Here is a 16,532-nt window from a genome sequence, read left to right on the forward strand (position 1 = left end):
GTACTGGAGTGTGTAGTCATTCACAGTTTACAAACTAAAATAATAAATAAACAAACATTAAGAAAAAACTAAATCGTCCTACCTTACCCTGTACTACTAAGAAAATAAAAAATAGCCATACATGATCTTTGAGTCTTGGTCCACCCACTTTTAGACGGCCTTGGACTCGGTGTCCCACCTGTTCTGCCACACATATATCACAATGCCTCTAATCTTACATTTGGCCAGTGGAGGCTGGTGGGGGGAGCAATAGAAGGACGGGCACATTGTAATGGTTGGAATGTAATGAATTGAGGGTATCAAACAAATGGAAACCACATGTTTGACTCCGTTCCATTTATTCCATTCCAGCCATTACAATGAGCTTGATCTCAAATAGCTCCTCCCACCAGCCTCCACTGCATGCGGCTGCACCTCTACCCAGTGGAGTGGGAACATCAATTATATATAGTTTTAAAGCCCTTTTGGCTACGTGGTCTGCTATTACATTCCTGTCCATTCCCGTATGTTCCAAGATGGCGTGGCAGTGAGGACGTGTTTGTTGTTGTAAATTGTGTAAATGTTATGTTTTCTCTCCATCTTTTTTGTATTTATTTCAATGTATTTCAATCACTTTTTTTCATTTTTAAATTAAATATACCTTCCGGCAACCTGCATCACGCAATGTGATACGGATCTGCTATTTTTAGACCTTATAGCTAGAACCTCCATCAGAAGATAGCCATCAGAAGCTAACCAGCTAATTAGCTACTAGATATTTAGTCATTGTTAGCCACTGCTAGCGGCCTTTACCTTTAGCTCAGACACCAGCCGCTTTTAGCCTGGATAATACCTGTCAGTCTTCACAGCGCAATATCAACCCTAAGCATATCGGACTGCTTTTCTCCACTACATCACCAGATTCCTGCCGTAAGCTCTGGACCATTACACCGGATCATCGCAGCTAACTAGCTGCTACCGAGTGGCCCAACCCTGAAGCAAGCCTTGAGCCAGGCCCATCTCCCGGACTGCTCAGTGGACCCTATGATCACTCGGCTACACAGCTGATGCCTCCCGGACTCTTCACTAACACGACTAGAAGCCACTACATCACCGGATTCCTGCCGTAAGGTCTGGACCTTTGCACCGGATCATCGCAGATAGCTAGCTGCTACTGAGTGGCTATAGTGGCTAACGCCCTTGTCCCGAAGCTAACACTAGTTAGCCTCGAGCGAAGCACATCTCCCTGCTAGCAAACGAAATTACTCCAGCTACAATAACTATTTTGCCAATTGGCCTGGACCCTTTGTCGACACGGAGCCCCGCCGTCTGGTCTGCCGACGTAATTCTGTCTGATGTGCCCTCAACCGGCCTTTGCCGGACGTCGGTGAAGACGCTTCTGCTAGCCCCGGCCTGCTAACTTTATGAATACTGTGTCTCCCGCTCGCCTAGCGTAGAAACGACTACGTAACGACTTCCCTGTTTTATCTATTGCGGTTCACTGGACCCTATGACCACTTAGCTACATAGATAGCCTGCAAAGTACTGTCATACTTTCCAGGTCTATGCCCAAACAGTTCGAGCTTCTAATTTAAAAATGAATCTCTCCAGAAATAAGTCTCTTACATCTTACATCACCTGTTATAGACCCCCCTTAGCTCCCAGCTGTGCCCTGGACACCATATGTGAATTGATTGCACCCCATCTATCTTCAGAGTTCGTTCTGTTAGGTGAACTAAACTGGGATATGCTTATTACCTCGGCCGTCTGACAATCTAAGCTAGATGCCCTCAATCTCACACAAATTATTAAGGAACCCACCAGGAACCCACCAGGTACAACCCTACATCTGTAAACATGGGCACCCTCATAGATATTATCCTGACCAACTTGACCTCCAAATACACCTCTGCTGTTTTCAATCAGGATCTCAGCGTTCACTACCTCATTGCCTGCATCCGTTATGGGTCCACTGCCTTTCTAATCGACCTGGCCTGGATATCCTGGAAGGATATTGACCTCATCCCGTCAGTAGAGGATGCCTGGTAGTTCTTTAAAAGTAATTTCCTCACCATCTTAAATAAGCATGCCCCTTTCAGAAAATGTAGAACTAAATGTAGAACTGTAGCCCTTGGTTCACTCCAGACCTGACTGCCCTCGACCAGCACAAAAACATCATGTGGCATACTGCACTAGCATTGAATAGTCCCCGTGATATGCAACTTTTCTCGGGAAGTCAGGAACCAATACACACAGTGAGTTAGGAAAGCAAAGGCTAGCTTTTTCAAATAGAAATTTGCATCCTGTAGCTCTAACTCCAAAAAGTTTTGGGACACTGTAAAGTCCATGGAGAATAAGAGCACCTCCTCCCAGCTACCCACTGCACTGAGGATAGGAAACACTGTCTTAATCCACGATATTGGAGAATGTCAATAAGCATTTCTCTACGGCTGGCCATGTTTTCCACCTGGCTACCCCAACCCCGGCCAACAGCTCTGCACCCCCCACAGCTACTTTCCCAAGCCTTCCAGCTTCTCCTTCACCCAAATCCAGATAGATGTTCTGAAAGAGCTGCAAAACCTGGACCAGTACAAATCAGCTGGGCTAGACAATCTGGACCCTCTCTTTCTAAAATTATCCGCCGCCATTGTTGCATCCCCTATTACTCCTAAAGATTGGAAAGCTGCCGCGGTCACCCCCCTCTTCAAAGGGGGTGACACTCTAGATCCAAACTGTTACTGACCTATATCCATCCTGCCCTGCCTTTCTAAAGTCTTCGAAAGCCAAGTTAACAAACAGATCACTGACCATTTCGAATCCCAACGTACCTTCTCCGCTGTGTAATCCGGTTTTCGAGCTGGTCACGGGTGCACCTCAGACACGCTCAAGGTACTAAACAATTTCATAACCGACATCGATAAAAGTATTGTGCAGCCGTCTTCATCGACCTGGCCAAGGCTTTTGACTCTGTCAATCACCATATTGTTATCGGCAGACTCAACAGCCTTGGTTTCTCAAATGATGGCCTCGCCTGGTTCACCAACTACTTCTCAGATAGAGTTCAGTATGTCAAATCAGAGGGCCTGTTGTCCGGATCTATGGCAGTCTCTATGGTCTCTACAGGGTTAAATTCTCGGGCTTTTCTCTGTATATATCAACAATGTCGCTCTTGCTGCGGTGATTCCTTGATCCACCTCTACGCATACGACACCATTCTGTATACTTCTGGCCCTTCTTTGGACACTGTGTTAACAAACCTCCAAACGAGCTTCAATGCCATACAACACTCATTCTGTGGCCTCCAACTGCTCTTAAATGCTAGTAAAACTAAATGCATGCTCTTCAACCGATTGCTGCTCGTACCCACCCGCCCGACTAGCATCACTACTCTGGACGGTTCTGACTTAGAATATGTGGACAACTACAAATACCTAGGTGTCTGGCTAGACTGTAAACTCTCCTTCCAGACTCATATTAAGCATCTCCAATCCAAAATTAAATCTAGAATCAGCTTCCTATTTCGCAAAACAAAGCCTCCTTCACTCACGCTGCCAAACATACCCTCGTAAAACTGACTATCCTACCGATCCTCGATGTCATTTACAAAATAGTGTCCAATACTCTACTCAGCAAACTGGATGCAGTCTATCACAGTGCCATCTGTTTTGTCACCAAAGCCCCATATACCACCCACCACTGCAACCTGTATGCTCTCGTCGGCTGGCCCTCGCTACATATTTGTCGCCAAACCCACTGGCTCTAGGTCATCTATAAGGCTTTGCTTGGTAAGCTCCACCTTATCTCAGCTCACTGGTCACCATAGCAACACCCACCCGTAGCACGCGCTCCAGCAGGTATATCTCACTGGTCATCCCCAGTGCCAACACCTACTTTGGCCGCCTTTCCTTCCAGTTCTCTGCTGCCAATGACTGAAACGAATTACAAAAATCGCTGAAGTAGGAGACTTATATCTCCCTCACTAACTTTAGGCATCAGCTATCTGAGCAGCTTCCGATCGCTGCACCTGTACACAGCCCATCTGTAAATAGCCCATCCAACTACCTATCTCTACCTATATTGTTTATGTTGACTTTTTTTCTCTTTTTCACAGCAGTATTTATACTGGCACATCATCATCTGCACATCTATCACTCCAGTGTTAATTTGCTTAATTGTAATTGCTTCGCTGCTGTGGCTGATTTATTGCCTTATCTCCTTACTCCATTTGCACACACTGTATATATATTTTTCTATTGTGTTATTGACTGTACTTTTGTTTATCCCACATGTAACTCTGTGTTGTTTTTTTGTCGCATTGCTTTGCTTTATCTTGGCCAGGTCACAGTTGTAAATGAGAACTTGTTCTCAACTGGCCTACCTGGTTAAATATAGGTGATTATTTTTTAAGTAGGCAGAGACCCAGCAAAATCACACTACTACACCCAGTCTCCTGATTTTCCATAGCAATATTTATGTCTCCAATAGTTGCTCCTATTAGATTTGCCAGATGATAAAACTATTCAATAGAGACAGGGAATTCCGTTTACTTCTTCTTCTTTGAGTTTTTATTGGCAGACTACACCAAAAAGATGTATTGCCGCCATCTACTGGGTGAGGTGAAAACTGGGAGACTTTAAAGGGATAGTTCATGCTAAATCTATATATGGCTACAACCATATTAGCATCGTAAGTTTTCATGAGTGGAAACAGCTGAACTGATGTTAGCAAAGCTGCTCTGCAAGCCGCAACCTCCTCCCGAGTGGCGCAGTGGTCTAAGCTGAGGCGCCACTACACCCGTTACCGGGAGCCCCATCCGGCGCCCCACAATTGGCCCAGTGCCGTCCAGGTTAGGAGATGGTTTTGCCGGGTGGGTTTTCCTTGACTCATTCCACTCTAGCAACTCCTTGTGGCGGGCCAGGCACCTGCCTGCTGTCTTCGGTCGTCAGTTGAACAATGTTTGCTCCGACACATTGGTTCTGCTGACTTCCGGGTTAAACAGCATGGCTTGGCGGATCACGTTTCGGAGGATGCATTTCTCAACCTTCGCCTCTCCTGAGCCCGTTGGGGAGTTGCAGCAATGAGACCGGAAGAGTGGCAGCAGCTAATGGGGATCCCTAATAAAATACAAATCAAAACTTTTAATTGGATAACCAGTTGGAGAAAAAAAAACGCATTTTGGTGGTTCGCAGGGATTTACAACAAAATAAATGTACTCCTTCAGTCAGATTCAAATGTTTTCTCAGATCCCTACACAGACTCTGGAGCCTGGGTGGGGGTAACATCTTCATTCAATATTCCCTGTAACGATTCAGCCGTGAAGTCCTAGAGCGCTTCCGTTTACTTCTTCTCCTTTGAAGTTTTATGGGATACCACAACTAATGCAATATTGCCTCCAACGACTGGATGGGGTGGGTAAAAAAATACAAAAAGTACATCCACACACAATACTAATGAAAAAAACAAAACATTACAAAAATCATCCCACAACCCAGTATCATTCATCCTTTGTGCATTGTTTTCCAGGAACATTCTTCATTAGAGCGAAGGTTCTCAAAGCACACACATCCCTGCAGCTAGCGACTGGAATGAGCTGCAAAAAAACACTCAAACTGGACAGTTTTATCTCCATCTCTTCATTCAAAGACTCAATCATGGACACTCTTACTGACAGTTGTGGCTGTTTTGTGAGATGTATTGTTGTCTCTACCTTCCTGCCTTTGTGCTGTTGTCTGTGCCCAATAAAGTTTGTACAATGTGCTGCTGCTATGTGGTGTTGCTGCCATGCTATGTTGTTGTCTTAGGTCTCTCTTTGTGTAGTGTTATGGTGTCTCTCGTGTCGTGATGTGTGCTTTGTCCTATATTTTATTTTTAATCCCAGCTCCCTTTCCCACAGGAGGCATTTTGCCTGTTGGTAGGCCGTCATTGTCAGTAATGGAAAAAGTACCTAATTGCCATACTTTAGTAAAATTAGAGATACATTAATAGAAAAGGACTCAAGTAAAAGTGAATGTCACCCAGTAAAGTCACCTAGCTGGTGTAACTGAGTCAGGTTTGTAGGCCTTCTTGCTCGCACACGCTTTTTCAGTTCTGCCCACAAATTTTCTATAGGATTGTCATGATGTTGCCTCTTTGGGTACAGCGAGCACCATCCACCTCTCTCTGCACCATCCACCTCTCTCTGCACCATCCCCCTCTCTCTCTTCCCCCTACACCAGGCTCTGTTAGGCAGGTCATAAATTCCTGAAGGAGATTCTTGCTCATGGCCAGACAGTATAGAGAGAGAGAGAGTGAGTTTTCATAGAATGAACAAAGGAACTTCTTCCACCTAACAGAACTTGAGAACTGAACAATATTCATGTTCTGGAGAATGTATAAACGCTCGGTGAAGTAGCCAGCTACAAACTGGTCCGTTTGGTACAATTTTGTGAAACTCATGAGAGACAATACAGCCACATTACCATAACCCTGTTTATACAAGAGTCTCAGTTGTGAGGCTTGCATCTAATTGTTGTATAAATTGAATGAGTAAAGATGAAACTATTTGTGAAATTATGTAATGTGATTATAAAACTGTTTAATGAAGGAAACTCCAATTCCCTTTGGAGTTTAACTAAATCATAGGCCCACCCCATGAGCACAGACATTGATCTGGCGTGGTGGGGCATCCCCTTTCTGCTCTTCCGAATATAACCCCCACCTTTGGAATTTATCTTTAGACCATGCTTCTCTCAATTACGAGACGGCTAAGGTTTGAGTAGAGACCAGCTGTTAGGAAAATTATGATTAAATGACTGAACAAATTGTCTTATTTTAAATGAAACTGTAACTAATTAAACTTATACTCTGTTTTATTATATCTGATTAACAATATGAGTTCATAATAAGGGATTGTGTGACACGGACAAGGAGTAATTGAAGTTCATGAACACCATTCCAACTAGGAAGAAAGGAATGGCTTGTGGATTAAGTAAACAGATAAGGTAGTTAACCTATGGTTGAACCGACGAAACTGAGCTCTGGGGTGTTTTAGATAAGGCTGTGAGTGCATTCCGAGGTTTTCTGTTAATTAAAACTGTCAGTTAAGTGGTGATCGATAATGGTGAGGAGTCAAAAGTTAATTCAGCTGTGTTGTGTGTCCTGTGTATGTGCTAGTGGGTCAGAATGAACTCAGAATGAACTTTTAAAGTTCCCTTTGTCTCGGTCGAGAGGAGGAGATTCATTTTTTAAGCAATGAAATTACGTCATGTTATTGTATATAAACTGTTGCTCGTGGTAACGTGGCAGCATTACCTATTATTGATAAGACTGCTCTCAGTCTATTTTATGCAAACAAGAATCTTACAAATTCTCATAAATTAGATTAAGGGAATTCAATTAATGAAAACACATTGGTATATATAAATTACAGTAACACCAGCTTACCTCGATAACCACGAGAGGGCTAAGGTTTCAGACGATTGCTGAATTCTTAACCATACCACGTGGTTAAACTCAGACTATCGAACCGACAGAATGAGAACAAATCTTTGATACTAATTACTAGTCTGCAGCTAGGAATTCGGTACCAGTGAACGCGAAGACCGACAACCGTCGAAACCTCTATACTATTACAACAATGCTGAATGTTACTCTGAACTAACCATTCTAACCACGGCAGAGAGAGAGAGGGAGGACAAACTCTCCAACAGAAGCAAACTTTCCAACAGAGACCACGACGACATACTGAGCATAAATATATATATTGATTGCAATTATTCCCGAATGAGTGTGCGTTCATGTGCAAAGGATTAGCATTTCAAATGTTATAATTATCAACTTTGTAGTGTCTTTTATCTCAGTCGACCCCCACTTCTCTTTTGTTCACCAAGCTGCGATGCCGGTTTAGCCCACTAGGGCACATTCGCTATCATTTCCTTGTAACTATATGTGTGCATTTCTGTGATTATTTAGTTAGTTAATAAATAAATAAATGATTTAAGACAATTTATGTATGGATGACTCATAGTGAAGACTGAGTTCATGCAGATAATTTTAATTTTTTTATTGGAATTTCACAATTTTCACCCATATTAAGAGATACAACAACAGAGACAAAAAAATATATAAAAAAATAAAATAAAAATAGCACTCACTTACACATACCTGCGTATATATATATATATACATACACACATACACACACACGTACATACGTACACCATTTTCCTCTTCCCGCTCGGTGCTTCTCTCACCCCATCCCCATCATTGTGTCTCTCAATACATACATTTTAAACAAATTTACAAACAGAAATTAAACAAAAAAGCTCAGTTTAAACCAATAAGTTAGGTTCCACACATGGAACGTACAGTGTAATTCTGAAATACATAGATCCCCACCATTCTAAGAGAATCCTTGCAGCATAATAGCTGATACCTCAGGTTCTAGGTCATTTAGATAAGGCTCTTTGTAGAACTGGTCTGTTTTAGAATGCAATGTACATGTCAGATATTCCAGAGGCAGCCATCCAAATAGTATCTTATGCCAATCTTTAATAGAAGGAACCTTATCACTAATCCACTGTAAAATTATGTTTTTCCTCGCTGCAAAGGTAAGGATGTTGTAAAGCCTCCTCTTACCCTCAAAAGTAACATGCCTACTCGGGAGACCCAACAGTAAATAAACTGGGTCCAATTCTAGATCAACCCCTAGGATCTTTTCAATTTCTTGCAGAACACCAGACCAGTATCTTTGTATTTTGGTACATGACCATAAACAATGTGTTAGGGTGCCTGTATCCGTTTTGCATTTAAGACACTGAGGAGAAGAGGAAGTGGGGCTAAAAGCATGTCTGCGATTTGGGGATATATGCAATCTGTGTATTATTCTTAATTGGATTGCTCTAGTACGATTACATATAGATATTGTTTTTGCATATCTTCAAATGTCCTCCCACAACTCTTCATCAATAGTAACAGACAATTCTTTCTCCAACACTTGTTTCACCCTCTGGGTGTTGACAGCAGAAAAGGACCTTAAAGCATCATAAAACAGACTTACAGACATTTTCCTTTGTGGGAAAAAAAAGCATTATTTCAATGACAGGCATATCAGGGTTACCAATTAAGGTGGTGCTCTTCAGAATATAATGTCTTACTTGTAGGAAGCGGAAAAAGTCCTGCTTTGGGAGTCGATATTTCTCGACCATCTGCTCAAATGACAATCAAATCTTATCAGAAAATAAGTCATTTAGTTTGCGTATGCCCTTATTAAGCCAAAAGTTCAATCCAGCATCCAGCAATCCTGGACTAAAATCTGGGTTGTTAAGAATTGGGGAGAGGGCAGAGGTTAGTTTGGACCTTCCCAGGAAGCATGGAACTGACCTCCATACTTTGAGTGTGTTAAGTGTAATGGGATTTTTGCAGTGATCTTCTACAGACTTGAAACTTCTGAAAAATTAAATATCCTGTAAGGGGTATTTTGAAAGAGAAGTCTCAATGTCTAACCAAATAGAGAAGTCATCATTTGTGATCCAGTCAGAAATATAACATAGGTGGGCACACCATTGATAGAACCTGATATTGGGCAGGTCCAAGCCTCCCATAGAACTTGGCAGCTGCAATATTGCCATCTTAAGTCTTGGCTTGCTCCATATAAAGGAACTTAGCCATCCATTTACATCCTTTATTACCTTATTGGAGAGTAATACTGGGATAATTTGGATTGGGTAAAGTAGTCTAGGTAAAATGTTCATTTTCAAGAGGGATATTCTACCCAAACAAGAAATCGGGAGAGAGTTCCAGCGCTCCAGATCCTGTCTTATTGTATCAAACAAGGGAACAGAATTGGCTTTGTACATTTGCTGGAATTTAGGAGTTACAAATATACCCAGATACATGAAACCTGAGGGAGACCATTTAAAAGGGAAGGGGGGAGAAGTATTAGGTACAGAGTGTAGGTTACCAAGTGGCATAGCCTCTGATTTAGTTAAGTTAATCTTGTAGCCTGAGAATTCGCTGAATAATTCAATAATATTAATAAGAGATGTAATTGAAGTCTCGGGACTAGAGATGAATATCAGGACATCATCAGCATACAAGCTTATTTTATGGTGAACATCACCAATGAGCAGCCCCTGTATAGCAGGAGGTACCCTGATGGCCTCGGCCAGTGGTTCCATAACGAGTGCAAATAAGAGAGGGGACAAAGGACAGCCCTGTCTGGTACCTCTGCATATAGAGAAACCATTTGACCTTAGCCCATTAGTAAGGACAGCAGCAGATCATCATATAAAACTTTCACCCATTTTATAAAGTTGTCCCCGAGACCAAATTTATTTAGAGCAAAGAATAGGTAAGACCACTCCACACGATCAAATGCTTTCTCAGCATCTAGGGAGAGCACAAGACCATCCATAGCACTTTGTCGGTAGGCTTGAATTACATTAAGAAGCCGCCTGACATTGTTGCATGACTTACGGCCCTTAATGAAGCCAGTTTGGTCTCCTTTCACAATTAGTGGCAGTGAGTCCTCTAATCTTGTGGCTAGAATTTTAGAAAGCAATTTTATATCCACATTCAGAAGGGAAATTGGTCTGTACGAGGAACAAGACTCTGGACATTTCCCTTTTTGAGAATAAGTGATATGTTGGCTTCTCTCAGCGTTTGAGGGAGCTGGTCATTTGAAAATGAGTGGTTAAACATATCACGCAATGGCTCAAGGATCAGTCCATGGAACTCTTTATAGAACTCACTACAAAACCCATCTGGTCCTGGGGCCTTACCATTTTGCAGATTCTTAATTGCGAACATTATCTCTTCCTCGGTAATAGGGGCATTAAGGAGAGACCTCTGTTCTTCGGAGATAGTAGGGAGCTCATTCTTAGAAAATAAGTTCTCCATTAATTTGGGTGCATCCTTTGGCAGTTCTGAGGCATAAAGGTTTGTATAAAATTTCTTAAATTAGTCATTTATCAATTTATTTGTATATAAATGATTGCCATCAGAATCAGTAATAGTAGCAATTGACTGAGAGACAGCTCTCTTTTTAGCTAGGTATGCCAAGTACTTTCCTGGCTTATCGCCATGTTCATATAGCTTTTGCCTGAAAAATCTAATTTTCTTTTCAGCGTCCTGTGTTAGGAGAGAGTCCAACGTTGATCTAAGGACTGATATTTCCTTTAATAGGGCAGGAGTGGGAGTTTTAATGTAGTCCTTCTCTGTAGTTCTCAAATTCACCCTCGAACGTTTTTTGCTTTCCACGCTTTTTCCGTCTCTTAGTGGCTGTGTACGACATAATCAGACCCCTGGCATACGCTTTACAGGTTTCCCAAAGGAGCAAGGGGTTATCTGTTGATTGAGAGTTAATAGATAAAAATGCTTTAAACTCTGTAATAAAATATGATGTGAATGTATGGTCTTTAAGAATGGTTGTATTCAACCTCCAATGTCTTGACCGATTGAATGCACCGTTGAGTTTTATGTCCAGGATCACCTCAGCATGATCAGATATGACTATGCTTCCTATCCCAGCGGATAAAACAGACTGCAAAGACGTCCTGGGCATAAAAAAGTTATCTATTCTAGTCTAACATCCATGAGGTGCAGAGAAAAAAGTGAACTCTCTGTTGGAGGGATGAAAATTTCTCCAGACATCCGCATACCCCAGATCATCACAAATAGCTTTAAGCTTTAAGTGACTTAGCTTGAGGAGAGAGTGAAGCTATACCGCTGGGAAACTTATCAATAAGGGGGTTCAACAAACAATTAAAATTGCCTCCAACCACTGCAGTGTCTGAGTTTAATTCTGAAAAGTCTAGAAATACCTTAGTGCGGAAATCAGAGGGGTGGGCAGGGGGGAAGTAAATATTAATTATGGAAATGTTCTGCCCTTGTAAAGTACCATTAATTATAACAAAGCGACCAAATTGATCTTTCACACAATTCAAGACCTTAAGTGGTAAGTTCTTTTTCACAAGAATTGCTACACCTCTACTTCTAAAATGATGAGAAAAACACTTGACCAAACCCCCCTTGTTGTAATTTCAGGTGATCCTTATCATCCAAATGAGTTTCTTGCAACAGGGCAATATCAAAATATTTTTTTATTCAAAAAAGACAGTACCTTTTTCCTTTTAATGGGGTTATGGCTCCCTCTAATGTTCCATGTACATACACACAGTCTGTTACCTGCCATTGCCCCTTGACCATTCAATATCCAGACTGAATCCTACTGTAAAAGTGGGGTGGTACCTTTTTCCATGTGTTGAACTCTCTTCTATCTCACCGAGCATAAACAAACGATATGAACCCTGAACTCGAACTATACTAAACCCCAAAATAAACATGTAAAGATCCAAAAGGGGGTTTCCCACTAGCTAACATGCAGGGGATTTCAACTTTCCAATGTAGACTCTTATGTCCGCATTGCCACTCAATAGCCTCATCCTTTATATATATGGAAATGAAAATCAATAGAAGAAGATTGAGGCTCTTCCACCTAAAACCAATTCTGGGCACCAATATGGATTCACACATATCTCAGCCTGAGCTATAGTGGCAGTTACTTTAGCAAGAAAAATAAGAAAGATACGAATATTACTGAACCGGAGTACGTGAGAACTCACACCACTGTTTCATGATCAGATTCAACCAAAAATAAAAACGTTATCCAATGCTGCGGAGGTGCAGCTTAAAGTTATTTACCAGAGAAAGTCAACAAACGCAGCAGCCTCTTCAGGTGTGTAGAGCTTTTTAGGCAATCCGTTGACCATAATCTTCAATGTGGCCGGGTACAGCAGTGCGTAGTCCATCTTCATTCTCCTGAGTCGAGCCTTCGCCTCATCAAACGCTTTGCGTCTTCGTACAACCGCTGTGGAATAATCATTGAAGAATTAGACCTTTGGACCTTTACGTTGACTACCATCAGAGCCGATGTTTCTAGCCGCGTCCATGACGCGCTGCTTGTCGGTGAAGTTGTGGAACTTTATTACCACTGGTCGTGGGAGCTGGTTGGGACCGGGTATCGGTGCTTGAGAGTGATGGGCTCTGTCCAGCTTCACACGACCAGCCTTAGTGTCCATTTGTAGTTAGCCAGGGATCCATTCCTCAAAGAATTTTACTGAATGTGTCCCTTCAGAATTTTCCGGGAGTCCCACAACACGAATATTACATCTGCGTCCTCGATTATCCAATGTCAATGTGCTCCTTCATTTCGCGCACCGGTTTCTCAAGTGTTTTTATCTTAGTGTCCATAGATGAAGTTGAAGTTTCCACTGTAGCAATTCTTCCTTCCGCCTCATCAAAACGTTTCACAACCCTCTGTAGTTCAGCTGATTGGCCTGCTATTGATTCCAAGACCGTTCTTATCTTAACGTTCTTCTCTTAACATCATTAGTAATGTTATCAGTCATCTTTTGAATCACCAGGTCCATTGTGCCTGGATCCGCAATGGTGTTAGCTTTACTAACGTTAGCTAACTCCTCCTGCACATCTACAGGGGTGGTGGATTTGGTTGAGTTCTTAGTAGTTCTGTTGGGCATGTTGTCAGAAATGTTTGAGAAATAGTCGTCAAGACTCATTGTAGGATCTAACTTATTTAGCCAATTCTACCACTTTTTCAAGCTAGGAGATTAATGTAAAATATACATTTACGAATGCCACGGGAGCTCGCTGAAACACAGTGCTCTCTCTACGGCGCCATTTTGTCCCCCAATTAGAAGACTAATTGATCAGATATTAAAATATCTGAAAGTTATATTAGGAAAATTATAACTTTGTAATCTGAATATTTTCCTTGGTGCCCCGACTTCCTAGTTAATTACATCTACTTGATTAGTTAATCACATAATAATAATTACAGAGAATTGATTTGATAAACTAAATAAGTCTTCAGTTTAATGATGCCAGCTTTGTGATGGCCACTCCAATACCTTGACTTTATTGTCCTTAAGCCATTTTGCCACACTTTGGAAGTATGCTTGGGGTCATTGTCCATTTGGAAGACACATTTGCAACCAAGCTTTAACTTCCTGACTGATGTCTTGAGATGTTGCTTCAATATATCCATGCAATTGTCCTTTCTCATGAAGCCATCTATTTTGTGACGTGCACCAGTCCCTCCAGCTGCAAAGCACCCCCACAACAGGATGCTGCCACCCTCATGCTTAGCAGCAATGCCTTCCATAGCATCAATGCCTTCCTCTTGCAGGAACTGCTGACACACTCCAGCCACATGAGGTTTAGCATTGTCTTGCATTAGGAGGAACCCAGGGTCAACCGCACCAGCATATGGTCTCACAAGGGGACTGAGGATCTCATCTCGGTACCTAATGAATCAAATCAAATCAAATGTATTTATATAGCCCTTCGTACATCAGCTGATATCTCAAAGTGCTGTACAGAAACCCAGCCTAAAACCCCAAACAGCAAGCAATGCAGGTGTAGAAGCACGGTGGCTAGGAAAAACTCCCTAGAAAGGCCAAAACCTAGGAAGAAACCTAGAGAGGAACCAGGCTATGTGGGGTGGCCAGTCCTCTTCTGGCTGTGCCGGGTGGAGATTATAACAGAACATGGCCAAGATGTTAAAATGTTCATAAATGACCAGCATGGTCAAATAATAATAAGGCAGAACAGTTGAAACTGGAGCAGCAGCACGGCCAGGTGGACTGGGGACAGCAAGGAGTCATCATGTCAGGTAGTCCTGAGGCATGGTCCTAGGGCTCAGGTCCTCCGAGAGAGAGAAAGAAAGAGAGAAAGAGAATTAGAGAGAGCACGCTTAAATTCACACAGGACACCGAATAGGACAGGAGAAGTACTCCAGATATAACAAACTGACCCTAGCCCCCCGACACATAAACTACTGCAGCATAAATACTGGAGGCTGAGACAGGAGGGGTCAGGAGACACTGTGGCCCCATCCGAGGACACCCCCGGACAGGGCCAAACAGGAAGGATATAACCCCACCCAATTTGCCAAAGCACAGCCCCCACACCACTAGAGGGATATCTTCAACCACAAACTTACCATCCTGAGACAAGGCCGAGTATAGCCCACAAAGATCTCCCCCACGGCACAACCCAACCTAATGGCAGTCAGGCTACCTATGGAGAGCACATGGAGTGCTGTGCGGCCCCCCAAATAAATGCCACCCCACACCATGACTGACCCACCGTCAAACCGGTCATGCTTGAGGATGTTGCAGGCAGCAGAACGTTCTCCACGGCCAACTGAAATAAATCCTTCTCTCTACTATTATTTGGACATTTCACATTCCTAAAATAAAGTTGTGATCCTAACTGACCTAAAACAGGGAATTTTTACTAGGATTAAATGTCAGGAATTGTGAAAAACAAAGTTTAAATGTATTTGGCTAAGGTGTATGTAAACTTCCGACTTCAATTGTAAATGGAAACTAAAATCTGGACATTGACTAACCAGAACAACCTGTTTTTTTTGCTAACTCCAATAATGGTCGTCCCGTGCGAATCAACATCCCCGTGTTTTTAGATTAATGTCTTGAGTTTGACAGTTGTTTCTCGCGATTTGAGCAAGAAAACAATAACTGATTCGATAAATTGAGCAAAGTACGTTTTGTGCGAATGAATTCACCAAATCCATCATTGGAAAATATGGCGACTATTTAATGCCACACTTGCTGTTAATAGATCGCAAAGTAGCATACATCTGAGCTAAACTTTTGGAACAAGTTCACTTTCTCATCCATAGCCTAAAAACGCATGTCAAGCGCAAGTTATCTGTTTAGCTCACACCTGAAGGCTGGGGGCATTTAGGACGTATTCTACTGCGGATAGCTAAAATATCCGAATGATTATGATCACACTTCCTCAATTCAAATATTAGGGCGACACTTTACCAAATATGGTTTGGTATGGTTTAGAAACTTGGGAACCAAACTCAAATTATCAGCCTAGTCTGTCATCGCCTGGATTTCTTGAATAATCTTCACGCCTAGAAAAAAAACCTATAGGCTTCCGTCATAACTGTCAATTTATAGAAGAAAAAAAAGAAAGCATCACGGGGGCAAAAAAACGAATCCCGTCTGAATCGTTCACCGGGATAACGGACATAAATAAATAAATAATAAATACATAACCGCGGTTCTCTAGTAATACTAGTCCCGTGAGAATAGGGCTATAGACTTCATAATAACTCCTGCAGAATTAGTATGTATTGCACTAAAATGATACATCAAACGTAGGCAATTTCTTTCTGCATCTTGAGATAATGCAATGCTCAATTAGATACCATCATCATAAAAGCCTCAGAAAAACGGATAGTATTTTAACCACATCAAATATGCATCGAAGTCGAACTGAAATCTTATCAGAAACACGTTGGGCCGTTTTCACAGGTTTATTTTTCCTGACAACCTGTCAAACTGATGTCATTTGAAGATTTTATACAGAAAATCTGTCCCGTTATTTATTTATTGTATTTTTTTCCCAAGTACCTAAACGTCTTCACCAATGTCAACTAAATCGAAGCATTCATTCTATCGATCTATTACGTTATTCTACTGAGCTAGGGTATAGTTAGTATTCTAGGGCAACATAAT

This window comes from Oncorhynchus mykiss, chromosome 10 (genome assembly GCF_057628025.1).
Source record: "Oncorhynchus mykiss isolate SJ-2025 chromosome 10, ASM5762802v1, whole genome shotgun sequence".
NCBI lineage: Eukaryota > Metazoa > Chordata > Actinopteri > Salmoniformes > Salmonidae > Oncorhynchus > Oncorhynchus mykiss.